At 46.3% G+C, this 19,141-nt stretch overlaps 1 long non-coding RNA gene across 3 annotated transcripts in view; it reads right to left on the bottom strand.

Annotated features, from left to right (window-relative positions):
* The window catches only part of LOC137476940 (uncharacterized), a 44,430-nt gene that overhangs the window by 3,183 nt on the left and 22,106 nt on the right, over positions 1–19,141 (bottom strand). For 2 of the 3 annotated variants that reach the window (XR_011000733.1, XR_011000734.1), the window contains exons 3-5: positions 18,019–18,207; positions 14,241–14,357; positions 11,075–11,265 (exon numbers count right to left, since the gene is read on the bottom strand). This is a non-coding gene — a long non-coding RNA (uncharacterized lncRNA). Of the gene's footprint in view, positions 1–6,933; positions 7,736–11,074; positions 11,266–14,240; positions 14,358–18,018; positions 18,208–19,141 lie in introns of those variants that run through there. The other variant, XR_011000735.1, reaches the window with a different exon arrangement.

Genomic DNA, 19,141 nt, shown 5'->3' with positions numbered 1-19,141 from the left:
TGAGCACCACGGGAGCTGCTCGCTCCCCTCGGCCAAGGGAGAAGGGGAATGCTTAGATGCTCCTGGATGAGACTACAGACCTTAATGCTCAACAACTGCCACTGTGGTTAGCCAAAACCTGTGCCCATCTGCTCAGGGGTTTTGTGACTGGAGACAAGGAGTTCTGCCAGCTTCAGGAGAACTGAGGCTTTCCTCCAAAGTACAAATTTAGAGAGGAAAAAGGGAAGAAAAAAGGACAAAGATTCAATGCTGCAGGTTAGAGCACACAGTCCCAGTGAACACAAGCAGAGATGGGTTGTGGCTGCATGTCCCCTTGCCTGCACCATTCCTATCCCAGCATCATCCAGACTCAGTGCTGACAAACTAATGCTTGGGTCGTTCCTCTTCTAAATAGGACATGACTCATCCCAAGGCAATGGAAGTGTTGCATGTCTGTGGAGGAGGAAATCATCCCTGTGTTTACAAACTCATTATTTTAAAATTTCCACTGTATTATCCCACCCCCCTTCCTCTTGAGTTAATCATCATCAACATCCCTTGAGTTCATCATCTCAAAGGCAAATTTTCAACTCTAGTGGGTTGGACCCTGTCTAAAACCGGCCAAAACAACTGAACTCCCCTGCCATAATATACTGATCTCTCCATGTCATTTAGCAGCTAGGATCAACTAATAAAGTGCAAGATGTAGAAATGTCATTCAGAGTTACCTACCCGTAACTAAATAACTTTGTAATGAATGAAAGGCCATTTTGAGCTGCTGCCTTAAAGACTAACTCCATCTCCATAAAGAAAGAAATATGACTCAAGCAGAGACAGCCTGCATGTGGCATTAACAAACCCGCTTTGTGTTTCTGTAGGAAAGACTGACACCAAGTGAGTTGAGTGCTTGCGTCATCTTTGCCTTATTTTCCTTTAAAACTGATGACTCCACCTCAAAATATTCCTACAACTTTAGGTCTGCTTCCAGGGAGCAGGTGGGTCCCTTCACCACAAAACAAAGATCTCTATAGGTGCTTCTGAGCTCAAAAATTTTTCTTAGGCTCACTTCAGCTACAGAACAAGAACGGTACCTGTTTTAGTAATATAACAGTATTTAATTCTGTCTGTTCATAGAGGAAAAACACAGTGTTGCCAGAAGAAATGATTTATACATCTTTATATGACAGTGTTTTTCCATTCACCTTTTTTTGGAGCATTTCCTTCAAAAGACATTAAGCCCATACATTACTATTTAAAGAGCTTAATTCAACCCAGGCAATAATGACCCATAAATATTCATGATTTTGTTTAACATTAAAATAACATCTGTTTCAAAACATCTGCAATCTGTTTTCAATGCTTCGGTAACATTTAAATTAACTGTAACTAATACAATAAACCACTATTAGGGATAATGATAATGAAGGATGCCCTATTAAGAGACATGAACAACATGGAACTGAATGAAAAACAAAAGAGGGGGTGGAGGGAATGAACCCAATAGTCGGGTACCAAAGCTCCTTGGAACTTAAATCCACCATTATGGGAGAGTTTCCTGTGTGCAGGGCTATTGTTTAACCATCTCAGCCGCTGCGTCTCTGCTCCGCTTGGTCTTGTTCAAATTTCCACTGCTAGAGCAGTAATTTATGGTGCAGGCAGTGTGAGTACTTTTAAGGCCGGGGTGGAAGGGAGGCTCAATCTCTCCAGCTGAGGGGGCCCACAGAGTGTTTCTGAGCTGGGAAAGCAGCTCACAGTGTGCCCAGGGCTCTCCCAGCAAGATGTGCTTAACAAGCCTGTTGACCTCGCACCCGGCAGAGCCATGTCCCCGTCCCCAGCGAGTGCTGATGGTCAGTGACTGCCATCATGTCTGTGCCCTGCTCCAGGCCATGGGATTAACCAAAATTACTAACTTCCCCCCAAAAGGGGTTATTGTTTTCTGCTGTGATTCCTCCCTGTGACCAAGGCAGATGATGTCACTGCACATCTGTATATCGTTGCAAGGCTGCAGGTGAAGGTCGGGCGTGTGACGGTGCAGGGGAGGAAGGTTCTCATCCTCTGCCGGCGGCAGCCGGTGGGCTGACACTTGGCACTCGCCTCCCTGAGACCCACATGGACCTCGCGCCCACAGCCCCTGGCTGGAAAGTTTTACTTTCATGGAAAGCCTCAGTGGGTCACCAGTCATAAATTAAAAATTATATTTAAGGGATTTTGTGGCTTGTTTAGTTTTTTTAAGCCAGCCCTTCTCCTTTACTTCTCCCACACCCTGACAAAAATCCAGGAGGCGTTTCTAATCTCCTGGACATAATGCAAAAGGCATATAGCAGCTGGTTTTGCTCTTATCTGATGATTTCTTTAGAAATAAATTCTATGTTAAAACATGTTTTTTCAGTCAAAACAAAGCCAGGACTTGCCACTCATATGTACAACATTTATGCAATAAGAGCAGCTGTTTACATTGTCAGAGTGACATATTTTTACACCAAAATGCCCAGGCAATCTGAAGAGACCATTGCATAGATACAAAGAGCTCCAAGAAAGCCCTGGAGGCTGTTCATCCTCGCTGTCCCAAGCACTGCACCCCTGGCACACACCCTGCATCCTGGCTGTGATCCCAGCCCCTGGCACCGGCTGGACCAGGTCCTGGCTGGCCACCACGGAGCCGTGCCTCTGTGCCTTTCCAGCAGCGGCAGTAGCCCGTGGAAAGCAGAGCATAAATCCAAACCATTTAAAGTGTGATTAAGACTTCCTCTGATTACTGCTCTGCATGATATTGAATGCTTTGGCTGCTGGTGATTTATTGAAGTAATATATAATATGCTGCATTCAGTTAACAGTCCCCATCAAGCACAATCTAGCTGAATAATAAAAAAAAAAAGAGTCAGAGAGTGAGAGAGTGTGCTTTAAGAGGAAATCTCCCTGGATTTAAAGGAAACTGAAATATGCACATGGTAATCTGTGTCCAAAGCTTTTAGCACTTTAAAAAGTGCCAGTTGCTAATACCACTGGCTAAAATCAGCATTTCTTCAATCGCTAATGGTCCCAGTGCCATCCTCACCCACTCCTTCCCTCCACCACCACCAACTGGCTCCTTCACGAGCACTACTTTTGCTTTTTGGGTTTTTTTAGTTTCATTCCAGAGTGACGTTTCAGTTTCAGGTTCTTTAGCAAAGGGAAAGCTGTGCCATGGTGTTTTTTGTATCAACACCAGCACCAAATCAGGGAAAACGAGGTAAAACTGGAGGTAACTGTAGTTTAAAAGGAAATAAACAGGCTGTCATTTAAAGGGAAAAAAAAAGGGAAAAATAGTAGTATAAGCACTCAGTATAGTTACAGTGCTTTAAATACATCAGCTTTAATAACAGAAGTAGCTATTAGTTATGCAGGGAAGAGGTTTATTTATTTTCATATATGGTACTTAATGTATTACTGCTCCTTTAGGATCTAATTCAATGAGATACCTCCACAGTGGGCTAATTTTAAGGTGTCATCTTCAATTAACACTGATCTCAAACACAAGCCAAAATAAGGTGGCTGGCTTAGAAATTATAAAATTATTTTATAAAAAGGTTTTAATTGACATTTTCTTTTGAGGGGATCCATGCCTCCATGTTGTTGTGCACTTTTTTTCCCCCCATGAAGGCACAAACTTTGGAAATTTCTTTTTTAAAACAGCAAGAATTAATGTGAGATACTCTCACAAAAGCACTCTTACTCTGCAGCCTGGGGCTTTCACAAAACCCAGCAGATGTAATGCCCAGAAATCATAGGCTTTTCAGTGCACTACTCAAACTTCAGCACAAAAAAAAAAAAAAAAAAAAAAAAAAAAAAAAAAAAAAAAAGTAAAAAAGTGGCACCTGAAAACACACATGGGGTTGGGTTTGGTTTCCCTTCTTCAGTTTCTCAAACTGATCAAAGAGGCCCAGTACCAACCCTGATACTGATGATAAGGACTTTGCTTCAGCTCTGACATTCTTCACAAAAGTCGCAGAGTTGTTATTGTGCACTGCAGCAGAGAGCTGACTTACAGTCAGTGTGTGATGGACATCGGTGCCCATGTGCATTTCCCTCTCAGAGAACTAATGGTTCAGGTGACAAGGGAGCACTCTTGGCATCACCCTGGCTTAACTGGCAAAGAGTGAGACTTCAGCTCATGTCTTTAGCTGTTCTTCATTCTGGATGCCAGAGACACATCTTCCATGGCAACTGACAGAAGACACAGTTGCTGGAACAGGGCTCCTTCCCTCTTGTTAGCTGAGAACTCAAACACACAGAGTCTGGCTATTGAGCTCTAACAGCTCTGAAGTACACACTGACAAACAATTCTTTTTTTTCCTGCAGTTAATGTGGGTGCATTTTGATGGAAGCAGCAAAAGTGCAGCCCTGACCTGAGGGCAGGCACTTGCCAACTGTTGAGCTCTTGCTTCAAGGCCCCGGAGCCCTAAAGCTTCTCTGGAAAGTGTCTGTAAGAATATTTTAGTCTGGGCATCATATTTTCCTTTAATCTCATTCTAACCAATGTCATCATCATTTTAGCTTGAAACTTTCCAAATTTAACTCAGCCCAAGGCACAGACTGCTGAAAGACTGGCAAAGTTGCAGACTCTCGGGTCTTCAAATGGGAAGACTCAAGGCAGCCTTGCCTTGAGAGGTGAAGGTCCCAGCTCTGCTGATGAGCTGAAACATCATGTGCCTCCTGAAACCCAGGAAAGGTATCATCAGCCCAGATCCTGGGCATTACAAACCTCAAAAATGCAGTAGCAAAAATATTGCTATTTCTCAGCCCAATAAAGCAAAAATTGCATATGCAATAAATTGCCTTTTTTTGTTGTTTTTTTTTCACAGTTTGATTATCCGTCATGATAAGACATTACTTAAAGCAGTGGTGACACTGTCTAATCATTCTTGTGAAATATAGACTTCTCTCTCCACTTCAGACAGAGCCGACATTAATACACATTTATGCAAAGCAGAGCTGGAGCTGTCAGGGGCTAATCTTTACAAGTATGATAAATGATGTTTATTTTCAGTGATGGAACGAAACACCCGGGCTGACAATAATTGTAATAAAAAGGACAGATCAACTTCTATAAAGTGATTGAATTACCAGTCTATTGCACTAATGCCTGATCTTGGCTCTGTCATAAACCTGCTTTAGGTTACCAATGACTGCACATTAGGAAACATCCACCTTCAAATCGACACCCTGCCCTTGACCTGTGGCAGTGCAGGAGAGTCACTGCTGGATGTTGGGTTTGGCCAGCCTTACTCAACATTTGTTTAAAGTAATGCTTCTTCCTCTTAGGCCAAAAAAGCAGCAACCTCTGTCTCTTAAGCCTTGCTAAAGAGTTTCAAAACCTCAATAGCACATGCCTCCTCCACACACACACTGCCTGAGCTCCCACATGCAGGGATGCCAGTATTGAATTTAGTGCCTGCAGTGCAGGTCAGATTCACCAGCATCCACAGGGACCAACATATTGACTGTGGACCACCAGAGCCCCCTCAAAGCAAAGAAATGGAGAGGTCAGCCTTCCCCACCTTTCTGGGCAAATGGATGCTACCACTAGATTTTCTGTGATTGCCCTGGCTGTGACATGAAAGAAAAATAAAAGGAACTTGAAGTCCCATCATCCATGGGATGACCAAAAGCTCTCATGAATAACTGGGTCAAATAATTGCTTTGTAATTAATTCCATCATAGGAAGCAAAAACAGCTTCAGTTTACAGAATGAGGTAGATGCTGTAGGAAAAAGAAGAAAAAAGATAAATAGAATAACAACATACAGTTATATCTGTGTATATTTATAAAAACATTCATGCATCTACTGCCCTGGATTTCCCTTCAGCTAGGATTTCTGACATAAGACTGAAAACTGAACGGGAAAGGTGAAATTTGGGTTTGTCAACAATCCCTTACAAAACAATATTCTGGAAACACTTCCTTTCAGATCAACTGAAGTATTTGTTTGCATTTTTGGATTTTTTCTTTTCCATTCCATTATGCTTATATTTAATGTATATTTCATATTTTGAGGATTCCATGCTTCTATTCCAATACAGATTTGAATAGTATTATTGTGTTTCGTAATTCATTTTGCATTATTTCATGTAAGAATTTGGTATACATTAATGCACAGTGGTGCCAAAGAGAAGGCATTTGAGACTGAAAACTTGAAATGTGCCATTCTGACAGCTGACAGCTCTGAATTTATTGAAATTAGTTATTCTGGGTTTTTTTCCCCTAAACTTAAGTTTGTCCGAATTGACATGCTCCCATGGGGATGGCTCAACTGTAGCAGAGCAGCGTTTTCTGACAGCAGACACTAAGCAGGAACTTCCAACCTTTCTCAGCTGCGTGTATTTGTCAGGGTATGAGCGTGTGTGCTGTGCCCCAGGGCAGGACCCCACTGGGACTGGGAGCTGACGACCACAGCTGGGCAGCCAGATCACAGACCACAACAGCCCAGATGATGCTTTCCAACAGCCCTGCCTGATGCTGGAAGGGTGATGATACTCCTGAAAGTCCCAACAAAGAGGATTATGATTTTGAAACAATATTTTTTAAAAAAGTAAATAGAGCTGATATAGAGAGTTTGCTGATTACTTTGAAGAGCATCTCCTGCATTATTTTTTTCATGAAATAAACTTAATTTTGGCTGGATCTGTTCCTAGCATTGCTGTCACAAGGTTTCAGCCTCTGTGGACATACCTGCCATCAGGAATGTGACAGTCCAACGTGCAGTGTGGCTTCTGTGTGCAGACCTGGGAACATCTGGGAAGCCAACTTATATGGCAGGTTCCTGGGAGGGTCCTTCAGCCACGGGGAGAGAGGAGCAAGGTGGGTAGCTGGACTTGCTCATTCAGCTGGTGCCACACAGGGGGTTCAAGGCTGGAGACAATTCTGATCAATGGATTTGCATTCATACATGAGTGCAAATATTCCATGTCCTGCACGGCAAAGGGCAGTCAAAGCTGATACCTCAAGTGCCTTTTTCTCCTCCCGTTTCCTGAGAAACTCTGCACACTGAGATTTTCTAAATACTCCACTGTTTTAATTATTAAAAGGGGGTTATGTGCATTGCATGTGCATCTCATAAAGAGGGCTGGAACTTCTAAATTACATCATACCTCAATTTTACATGTCACATAACACTATATATTCTACAGGTGAACTATTGTCAGAGTGGAAGTCAACCTCATTGGCAGCTAAAGATTTTTCTTCCCCAGACAGCAGTGAGAAAAGATTCAACACAAAGTCCTGACCACTCAGCACTGCCTGTGTCTACACTTTGATGTCAGAAATGCTTGAGGGCTGAGTCAGAACAGCTTTAGCTGCTTCTGTCATGTCCTACACATCAAAAAGACATGTAGGGGTTTGTTGCCCCATCATCCAATACTGTCAGCAAGACACTGGCACCTCAAAGTATTGCTGACCCTAAATGTGCTGGAACTCATGAACCAGCTACGCAAAGTGCACATTTTAGCTAAAAGAAAGAAAAAAGCATTTATTTTTAAAGTCATGTGTTTGAGATTTTCCTCTATCTGGCCTTAGCTCAGGAATTCTGAGTGCACTGCAGAGAGCAGAGACAGACAAGGGGACAGGAGCAGCCAGGCTACTGCTCCCACAGCTTTGCCCAAAACAGCCTGACCCACTCACATTCCAAAAGTTACTGGTCCAAACAGACTTGGGTGAGTTTTGCCTGGGAGAAGGAGGAAGGTCTTGCATAAGCTGCTCCTCCAGCAGTGATGCAACAACCCTGGAAAAGAGAATCATAGGATCATAGAATCATAGAATATGCTGAGTTAGAAGGGATCATTGAGTCCAGCTCCTGGCCCTGCACAAGACATCCCAAGAATTCCACCATGTGCCTGAGAGCACTGTCCAAGTACTCCTTCAACTCAGACAGGCTTGGTGCTATGGCAACTTCCCTGGGGATCCTGTTCCAGTACCCAAACACCCTCTGGGTGAAGAAACTTTTCCTACTATCCAACCTAAACCTCCCCTGACTCACCTTCCTGCCATTCCCTTGAGTCCTGTGCTTGATCAGGAGATGACAAAACACAGGAAGCTCCTTCACTGGCACAGACCACAAGGACATTTCACTGCAGCACAGAGCAACCGTGTGAGGCTGGGAAAGAGCAGGGCCAGGGTGTCAGGGTGTGGGGGCACTTGCTCACAGGCACTGTGGGCTGGAGGGGACGTGTGGGGCTTTTGTGGGGACTGCCAGAGCACAGAAAGAGGCTTTGACACTCCAGAGGGTCAAAAAGCAGAGCCATCATAAAAACTGTGCAAACAGCAGGAACATTTCTTTAGTAAGTCTCCAGACAGATAAATCACAGCTTAAGGAGAGATTGCGGTGCTATTTATTAGTCATTTGTGCATGATTGCACAAATTCCATTGGTAGTGGAATTTCTTTTTTGGGTATTTAATTTTCATCAGAAATGATTTGTGTGCTGCACAGCGGTTCATACTGACACCACTGCCCTGCACAGGCACCTGTAACCAGCCACCTACAGACAGCTCCAGCCTCCAAGAAAGTGCTGACAGTGACCTCCTAAAGGAGATGGCCCCAGTGGTTAAATGCATCAGTTTTCATATGCACCTTTCTTATTTTTCAGAGCCCTTAGGCTTCCTTGCATGGCTGAGCAATACCCACCAGGTAGCACACACTCCTTTGAGCTGGGTTCCCTATTTCCAGCCATTTCCACATCCCAGTTTCACACTGGAAAACAACATGCTGGGTGGTAATGGGTGACAAAGCACAGAATGAGAGAGTTAAAAGGCTGGTGTAAGGAAGACAGAAATTATTAAACACAAACAAATTATTTTCTAGACGACTGAGTTAAATGCCAGAGCAGTTTGTACCTGCTGTTAATCCAAGGGGTTAAGTCAAAGCTGAATTTTCTTCCTGTATGCAACATCCAGCAATAAAACAGTGACATGACTAAAGCGACAGTACAGAAGCTCTAGAGCGGTTTTTGTTGTACAGTACAGATCTTGCTATTTGATGGTTCTCCAGAGCAAATATTTCCAAGTTTTGGAGAAGTAATTAGCTATCTCTCAGAGATACTCATTGTGGGACCTGACGGTTGGTTTGACTGCGTATATTTTTGGGCAATTTTTACATTCCTACTAGCAAGAGGTAGCAAAGCAAGATCTTGCATGATTGCCAAAAGTTTTCAAGCTCTTCAGGACTAGCAACAGCAAAGACTACTTGGAATAGTTTAACTTACTCACAAGCAAAAAATTATCTTTATTTCTTGTTTTTCTGATAGTTCAAGACACATTCACTCCTTCCCTCAAAGCCCCATTTCTCAGAAGCAGCTGTTAACCAAAAGGTTTGGACTTTGGAAGCCATTGATTGAGAAGTATGAGGAACCCCAGAGTAAGGCTCTGCCCTCATGTAAAATCCACTTTTAACCTTATTCAGACACACAGAGAAATTCAGTCCCCAGTCTATTCCCTGCCCAAGTCCTTGAACTAGTAAGAAAGACTAGCAGATGTTCATTAGTGCATTGGTAACTAGAGAATTGGAGGCACTTGTCAACTGTGTGTGTGATGAATAAATGTTGGAAAGTTTCTGCTGGGGAATAGTACTGGTTTGGGGCCAACTGGATGCACTCAAAAAAAGTGTGTGAGGAGCAGGGGAATTATCACCAGCAGTTCCACTTTGTTGCTCCTGCTATTTGTTTTAATTATAAGTGGTACCTGCCAAACACCTGAGGGTATCTACCCCCTACCTAAACTTTAGAAACAGCAAATATTTTGGTGAGATTAATGATCTTTTCGAGGTTTAATAAAGATTTGGCTGCTCATGGATATGTGCATAGTGTTCTCCTGCTCCCTGGCACCACAAGAGCCTGGACCTCACAGTGACCCCACAGAGCAAGAGCCAAGGAGAGCAAAGCTCACACGGGAGCACTGCAAGCACCAATGTTACACAAGGTCATAAAATGCTTTCCAAACCTGTCCTCAAGCTTGCATTCACCTGGCAAGTCCAGGATATTTTCCTTCCCTGCAATACCCCTTCAGAGCCTGAGCTTACCTCCAAAATCCAGCAAATATCGCACACCCCTGGGTGGCAGTCACTCACAGCAAGTAGTCCCTTTTAAAAGGAAAGAGTTACTTTCCTCAGCATTGAACTATGCTGCATGTTTCCCAGGCTGGGCTGGGATTGCAAACAAGGCAACACTGCACAGAAAACTTCTGAACTGTGCAAGGAAACAAAGGCTTGGTAGCGGAGAAACTGCTTCACTTTGAAAAACCCAAATACTTAAACACTTCTTGGTAAAGTAATTCAAAAACGCAACACTGGCCCAAGAGGAGAAAAGCCAGTGCTTCTCCCTAGGCAGCTGTGTGAGCCAGAGCTCTGTGTGTATGTGGGAGTGAGTAGCTCTGTTCAGTCTGTTAGCAGAAAAACAACAGAAAGTGATCTGTTGGAAGCTGTCTCCACACACAGGCATGAGGACACACAGACACGCACACACAGCTTTGATATGTGGGTCTAACTCAATTATAACTGGCAAACGCAAGGGCTAGATACGCCTGAGAACGATGCTTGACAAAACTATACCCCACAAAAGAGAACTTGGTTTCCCAGAGTAAAATAAAGCAGATAGTGGCCACATCTGGATTTCTTCTCACTCTCACATCACTCTGCATTTCCTGCTTAGAACTGGGATCTCCCCAAGAGAGGCTTTTCTTGTGGTATTTCTAGCTGGGAGTGGATGCGCCACAAATCTCCTGAGAAGGCCTTTCATTCCAAGATTCATGAGCTGGAGGTTCATGAAGCACAGATAGTTCAGAGACGTGATCGACTGTGTGGATGCTTTCCAAGCTCTCAGCCTTTTGGGGGGTCCAGTAGCACTCACAGTGATAGGGGGTCCCCTCTCACCCCCTTCCCACCGACATGGACACTTGACATCACAACTGTCTGGAAAGCTCCTTACTCCTAAACATTACAAGGGAGACAAGAAGTCCTGCTGGGTCGGAGTAGGCTTGGAGGGCTGCCTGGCTGCTTCAAGGGCCTGCAGCAGGAACCTCAGAGCAGCTGGTAATACAACAAGAGCAGAGGGACGCCACCAAATCACCCACCCGCCGATTTCCATTTCCAGGGGACACCAGCTTTGCTCTGTGCTGAGAGGTGAGCAAAGTCCAGTGGGAGCCTCAGACCTTCCTCTGCAGGAACAAAACCCTCAGGTCAACACGAGCTCTTCACTCCAGTCAGTTCTGGTCCAATCCACCTCCATAGCACACGTACCCCACTCTGTTGGTCTCTGGGTTTTCTGAAAAGGTAAAAAACAAGCACTTTCAACAGCATTTAGTTGACTTTGGGATACTTAGGATCTCAGCTCCCTATCCATAAAAACAAGAGGGAGAGAGAAGCAGCACCATTTCCCAGCTTCCCTGGGATCTTGTGAAGATTAATGCATTAAAGAACAAAGTGCATCGAGACTGTCCATAGGAAAAGCAAGTCAGGTCAGTGTAGCACTGAGGAGGAGTGTTTCAACACAAGCCTTGTTTATTCTGTGTTGTTACTGTCCAACGGAGGTTTGAAGGTTCAAATTAAAGCAGAAGAAATGCAACTCTCTCCGTGCTTCAGAGGGAACTGCACAATGTGTGGGTATCTAAGAATGCTCTCAGGAACAGGAGGTTTGGAAACTATTGGGAAAACTGTGCTCAAGAAGAAGCAAAACTTACTGAATTCCCCAAGGAGCCTTTACTGCCAACCACTCAGAGTTCTTCTTGTGGACAGACTCTGGTGGTTTCAGACGTCTCTGCTCTTTGACCCCAGTGCAAAGACTGGAGCCACGTAGTCTGAAAGGGCTCAGCCACCAGGTCTCAAATGTGTCCCTCCTCTGCCTTGCTCTATTGTGGCTTCAAGGTAGCTCACACTGAACCCCCCAAACCCAGCAGGCACCTCCTGGCACAAACCTCCTGCAGGGTTGGGGTTAGAGACCCCTTTGTACTGTAACCCCACTCCTCAAGCACACAGCCTTCCTTCCACTTGATCGTCCTTCAAACCTGAAGGCTTGTATCTCTGTCCTGAAGGAAATCTCACTCTAACAGTGTGTTTTGGCACAGTAAGCACTGCCCAGGGTCACATCACATGGGGACTGTGGTTTCATATTTTATCACAGGACAGTGAGGCTTCCAGGACCTCTCCTTTTCACACGAGGCAGCCACTATTCCTGAAGTGTGGAGCCAGCTGGGAGCTGAATGCCCTCCAGTTCAATCTGCAGCATCATGCTGCATGTTTATTTTCCTTCTGGACCCATGAGATGCATATCCCTGAAAAAAGACATTTCTCTCCAGGCAAGTTAACACTCTATGTTTGGGCCTCCTTCAACTGACAAAAAAAGCACCTAAAATTCAGGTCCACCATTTCTCAGGCCCTAGTAGGAAAATTTTACCATTCTCATGAGCCTATCTGAAGAAAAGTGATCTACTTCTATTTAAGCACTTATCCTAGACAGATCGGCACAGGACACACTGCTTCTGAATCCTCATGCCATGAAAACAACCACCTCAGAGCCTCAGACACCTCCCACAATTATTGCAGGTATCTTCAGATTGAAAGGCATTACTGGTCCTTTCAGCTGGGTCAGACCTTTCATTGTACCCCATCCCAATCAAAACTGGAGCACTTAGAAAAAGGTTATGAGTCAGTGTTGTGCAGTGCTGGGATCACGAGCACTCCAGGATGAGACCAGCCCTAACTGCTGAGCTGCACAGCTTCCATTCATCCAGTCTGCCCAGAAGAGCTAGACAGAGTCCCCAGTTTCATGCCATCACACGCAGCTCATCCATCTAGACTTCAGATACTTCAAAGAAACATAGCCAGCACTTCCCTCCTCCTCTGAATTATCAAGGTGTGCAAATATAAATCCAGGCAGGATGTTTGAGTGATGGGATCCTGACACACCTCCAGTCCACAGCACCTGTCACCCTTCATCCTTTGAACTATTATTTTAAATAGTGAAAAAAATTCCTAAGTTGAAATGTGATACTCCAGAGTCAGGGAAGATCATGGAATGCTGAGGTAGGTGCCTCGCTCCCTGCTTCAACCTCTCACTGGGGGTCCAGCTTCCACAAAGAAGCATGGAAAGCACAAACTAAAGCAAGCAGGTACTGAAAATTCAAGCCAGTCTTTGGTCTAGCAGGAGTCAAGCATCCTGGGTGCTGATCTGTGATTATCACTTTGCCTGGATCTGCTGAGCCTGAACCCCAAGGAAGATTTGGATAATGGGGAAGAGCACACAGAAGATGTGTGCAAGGGGTAGAGGTAAGATCATGAAATAATGATATCTGAGTGCAGGTGTGGGACTGGGCTTCAGACATGCAATAAACTATAGTCAAAAGGAAAAACACTTTTCCTGCCCAGGGTGTATTGCAAAAGAAGTTGGGGCATCAAGTGCGGGGAAAAAAGATTCAAAGTTAGACAGCAAGAAAATCCCTGTAAGGGTAAGGGTAATGCAGACTGGGAGCAAGCTGCAGAATTACCTCATTAGAGCCATTTAAGCACTGGTCAGATGAATAAACACCAGTCTAGCAAGAGCCAGGTGTTTTTGATCCTGCCTTTAGGTGTGACTTCTTTAAGTTACTCCCACTCCTCTGATCTTTCAGGGTGTGGGAAAGGAGCTCAGGCAGTCCTCTAGGGCATCTGTGAATCCCAGCCCTGGGCTGTCTCTGTGGGGACTGGAGATCTCAATAGGAAACCACTTTCTGGAGGTGTCAGGGCTCCTCCTGCCAACCTTCCTGTCCCTCTATCCAGGCTGGGCATGAATCCTGCCTTGGAATAACTCCTGCGCCTAGTTAAAACTGCTGTCAGTGAAGATGTGTTTGACTTGTGGGGGGGAAAAATCGGGGAGATACAGGGAGTTAACATCAGTGAAAAACACTAAAGGTACCGTCACTGCTATGCAGGCAGTGCAGGCATGTGGGCAAAGCTCACCAGCTCTGTGACAGGCTGGGGTGATGCTGGACTAGCATGTGCTAGATGAAATCAGTATGAACACTTCCCCTGCTCCCCTCTTTCTTTTATTAGATACAGCCCATTTCAAACCACATTCCCCAAGACCAATCAGTAAAGGGTCATAAAATATCCATAGATGTCAAAAAGAGTGTGGACCAGTGCCTGGCATGGCAGTGGCTGGTGATGAGCAGGAGCCAGTGTTTGCTGGGTGGCACCCATGCCCTGCTCAGCACCCTGGCCACCCCTCACCTCTCCCCCAGCCCTCTGCAGTGACACCCCTCTTACATTTGGGTCTGCTAGAGTCTTGGCTAAAACAGATGTATTTGGTTTTATATAACCCCCCCTCTTTCTTGCTCAGCTGTGAGAAGCTGGAGGATTTTCAGCCAAGCTCTTCTCTACCACCTAGTGGGAAATGGAATTTTTCCTGTCATGATGAGCACAGAGCAGAGTGGGATCTCTGGTGTGATCCTGAACAAGCCCTTTGCAGCCCATACCCACTGGGGATATCCCATTGACCCCAAAGGCCAGGGCAGCCCCAGAAATGGTTTCTTTCCTGACTCTCAGCAGCATCCTGGCTTAGGGGCCAGAAAGACCTGTTGAGAGAAGTTGTCCTCTGCATTACTCACTATTTCTAGTGCAATTACTTGCACCCCAGACTGTCCAAGCCTATTTTCCAGTCAATCACCAAGAAAAAGGGCACCTAAATTTCCATCATCTCAATGCCACATACACATAAAGCCAAATTTCCCCTTTGTGCATAAATTCTCCATGTTTGCCTGCCTCCATTCACCTCAGACAAGGTTTGGGCATGACCCACAAGGCCCCAGGCAGCCTCCAGAGCTGTGCTTGACCCCACAGCACCTGAGCGCCAGCCGCCGGCGTCCGGCCCCATGGCGACGCTTGGAGGAGCGGGGCTCTGGCCAAACTCCAGCGCAGGTAATTGCAATCTGTGCACTTAAATTCCCCCTGCAGATGCAGCCGCCTTCATTTCCTGTCCTGAACTGTAGGGTAGTGTTGCAGCGTGTTGTTAAACAGCTGCCACGCGCTACCCAGAGGCGCTTGTACTTCGGCAGTGGGTGGGTTTGGCACGCTCCAAGGACGGTGAGAGAGCAGCAACAAGGGCACTGGCTTAGGCTGCTGCTTGCCTCCCCACCTCCCCAGCACGGCTTAGGCACTGCTGGCTCTCTCTGCTCTTTCTCACACGGCCAAAATCTGCACAACACCTTCCCCTTTTCTGGTAAGCAAGCGCCCATGGGGAAAGCTTGGCTTTCTTCCAGCAGCTGCCGAACGGGAGGAGGCAAAGGGTTAATGCAACCAGCGAGGGAGGGTTCTCCTGGCAAACTGGAGACCCCTGCGAGTTTTATGGGGAGGGCTCATGGGGGCGGAGGGACACGGCAGGGGGAAGAGAATTTGCTTTATGGCTTTGACAGGAACTCCCATCATGGTATAATTATGGAAGCGAGAAGTCTGTGTGTAATGAAGACCATATGCCGTGTTAAAACACACATGCACAAATATTAGGCTCCCGTGAGGCCTGTGGGGGAGCTGGGGAGGGGATTAGGAAAGGGTGAGGGACCCAGCCATCCCCCGAGTTCTCCTTACAGATCTTCCAGCCTAGCCACAGCCAGAGCAGTGGACTTGTGGAGCAGCTGAGGAGTCCAGCGCAGCCAAACACAGCTTGTTTGGGGTAAGAAACATCCGGTTTACATAACATTGGGTGGAAGGAAGAACCTCGATGCCAAAAAAATGGGGTTTCACCCTATATTGCTTCAGACAGTCTGAGAGCAAGGTTTCCTTCAGCAACAATTTTTCTCCAGCTTCTGCTATGATTTTTCCCTTTCCTTTCAAACTATGCCCTCACTGCTCTTCCCTCAGTGGAAAACATCTGCACACAGCTGCCTGTGGAGGCGACCAGCCCCCCTCCTCGCCTGATCCAGCTGTGCTGGTGGAGCAGTGGGAGCCACACGACATCCCCAGGCAGCTCCTGGGCTGGGGGAGATGACTTCAGCAAGCACCAAGGCCACCCAGCTGCTCTTTGAAGACCCCATGCCATCCTCTCCATCACCCCGCCAACACTTTATAATGTGAAGCTTTCTTGGCTGTGGCATATTAATCTCTCCTTTCCTGATCTCACATGTCTTCTGCTTCACATCTCCCGCTCGCTCTCTTTATCGGTCCTTTTGGCTTTTTGAGGAAGTTTCTTCCTTTGCTGGTCACGCGTTTCCAAGATTACCTTGCTGCTCACTTTCTGCATCTGTCACCCTGCAGGTCCCTGTGACTCTCATGCCCAGCAGCACACACTCACCTCAGCATGCTCAAGTACCCACCACATCCCTCAGGGAGCCATTCTCCATATTGACCTTCATAGCGATGGACAGAAGCTGTCCTTCACCAGTCTTAAGTCCACTTACTATGTCCATCCTCCCCACCCTTGTCCATTCTTTTCCCTGCTGACAGGACAGACTCCGGCCTGGAGCAGATGATCATGGTTTTCTCTACTTTGGACCATTTTCTCCCTGCTGGTGTTGGGAGTCCTTGGCAGCCAGCCTAGTTTGCTCTTCCAACTATTTTGCCAGCAAAACAGGAGCTGTTGTTGCTGTGTACCAGGGCTGGAGGTGAGAGCTGTGCAAGAGGTGCTGTGGGCAGCGATGCTGCTCTCCTTGCCAAGCAGCATCAAGGGTGTCCAGCTGCAGGTCTGGCTGGGGTAAGCAGGGCAAGGCAAGGCTATGGGAAAGCAAAACTGATTAGCTCAACATAAGCTCTCCTTGCATCAACGGAGGGAAAAACACATCTCTCTGCCTCTCTGGTAGAAAAGAGAGGTGACAGGAAAAAATCCCATTCCCTGTGGAAGAAATACCAAGTGCAGCAGAGGATTATTTCAACTGGCTTCACTGTAACTGGCAATGTGCAGGAGAAGAGAGCCCATAATTTGTGTTTTTCTTATCTTTCACACAGCCTCCATCTAAAATACTCTTTTCATTCATCTATACATATAGTGTTGTCTGTCCTCCTAAAAAAAGTAGCTGCTTTCCACCACCCATAGATACATTACAGACACAGGGAAGCACAACGCCCACAGCACTGCCAGGCAGTATTAGAAGGTCATCCACTCCAGGAGGGAAGAGCCTGCATTTCCCAGGCATGAAGAGGGAATCCCTCCAAGACTACAGCACAGAAAATGCCTAGATGAATGCTGCTGCCACATGCATGCTCATTTTAGGATGTATTTGCCCCCCTCACTTTATCAGTCTAAGTTCTTCCCTCAACTTTCCCGCCTGCCTCTGCTCTGAGGCAAAGCAATCATGAGCATTCAGTTTCAGGAGCAAAAATTTTAATCGTTGCTCTGATTAAAAGTATCCCTGACCATGGTGGTTAGAAGTTGCTGATACTCAGGACTCATCCTCCTCAACGCTCACTACCCACAGGCAGCAAATCCTCCCCTCTGCTGCCCCTGTGCCTGATGAGAAGCAGAGCCATCCCCAGACAGGCCCATCCAGTCCTGCTGTGATACCGTGAATTTTCCAAGGTTCCTGCAAACTTTTACATCCATTCTTAGAGGGGAGAGCTGCCACGTGGAGGTGAGTCACAGGTGTAGTGCCATGGCCTCCCTCCGCTGGGGACAGCAGGGCGAGGAGCAGCCTCTTCCCTTGCCAGTGTCTGCTGTGATCCGCGATTCCCGTCATGCATGGTGTGTCATTTCCCATGAGTACCTGCCTGCTTCTGCCATCTGCCATGATTTATAGAAAATGGGCAGTGATTAATAGCCCAGTCAATGCCGAGTGAAGCCATTTTCTTTCATTTACCTGCTCCCTGACCTCCCCGCACGCTCCCAGACAGGGGCTGGGAAAGTGTATTAATCATGCACTTAAAATATATTTAAAAGGGGAGATTGGCTGGGAGCTTGGTGGTATTTATGGAGTAATTTTCTACAGAGGATGCAAGCTAATTGCCAGATAAAACAAATGGGCTCTTTGAAATGGAAATGAGTCACTTGGAGGTACTCGATGTTTGGTCCTTGAGTGATGCCCCAAACCCACACTCCTCCTGGGGCTCTGTCACCTACCTGAGTCTAAGTCCAGTGGCAGCTGCAGCTCTCAGACAGAAAGGATGGGGGATGCCACACCAGCTCAAAGTGTGGGCATGGTGCTAAGAGATCCTTGGCACCAGAGAGGTCTCCCACTCACAGCACTGGGGCAGGGGGCTGCAGGGGTACAGAGAGATCCTGCCAGGCTGCAGTCCCCCTGAAGAGTTCCTGCAACAGAAAAAGGCTGTTTAGGAAAAGACCTTGATTTCTTATGGCATGACCTGAATTACTAGAGCACATGGTGGCATTTGTCCCCTCTCTGGACCCACAATATTAACAGCCAGTAGGCAAGGTCCAGACCATCTCCCCAGACACAAGGCAGGCTCTCTACACCATCTTTTATGAGCTCCAAGCAGTAGGACTTGGGCTCCTCATCCCTCAGCAGAAGCAGATAACTTTTTGAGGGATAAACATCAGTGTCCCTTGCTTCCCCCAAGCTCAGAACTAGAGCCCACGTTCACCTCTATCCTCTGTGGCACCGAGCCATGATGCCACATCTGGAGTGGCACCCCACGGAACCACAGAGCGGGTGAGGCTGGAAGGGACCACAGTGGGTCACCTGGTCCAACCACCCTGCTCGAGCAAGGCCACCCTAGAGCCACATGGCACAGAATCTTGTCCAGACAGTTCTGGAATATCTTCAGTGAGAGAGACTCCACAATCTCCCTGTGCAACCTTTTCCAGTGCTCAGTCACTGCACAGTAAGGAAGTTCTTGCTTATGTTCAGGTGGAACTTCATTTTCTTTTTTTCATTGTGTTACAGCCTTGGGGCAGCACCATGTGCACTGTGTCCTGTCCAGTTTTGCATGACCTCCCAGAAAATGCTGCTGTGCCATGAACCCCCAAGGACAGCTGGGGTTGATAGCAATAAAAAAGAAAATCCCCTGTCAAGCCAAACAAAATTATTGAATTATTCTCACCAGCCGGAGACCAAAGGTTTGTTGACAACTTAATTAACTGTGTTTGTAATGAATTTTTGGCCACATGCAACAGAATAATTATCAAAGCAAACATTAATCTCTTTCTAGGTACATCAAAGTGTTGAGAGCACAAAATATTTACATGAGTCTCAGATAAAATTCTTTGCACTAAATCTAACATA

The sequence above is a fragment of the Anomalospiza imberbis genome, chromosome 7 (genome assembly GCF_031753505.1).
Source record: "Anomalospiza imberbis isolate Cuckoo-Finch-1a 21T00152 chromosome 7, ASM3175350v1, whole genome shotgun sequence".
NCBI classification, from domain to species: domain Eukaryota; kingdom Metazoa; phylum Chordata; class Aves; order Passeriformes; family Viduidae; genus Anomalospiza; species Anomalospiza imberbis.
The sequence above is the reverse complement of the archived record's forward strand: the minus strand, read 5'-3'. Positions and strand labels throughout refer to the sequence as shown.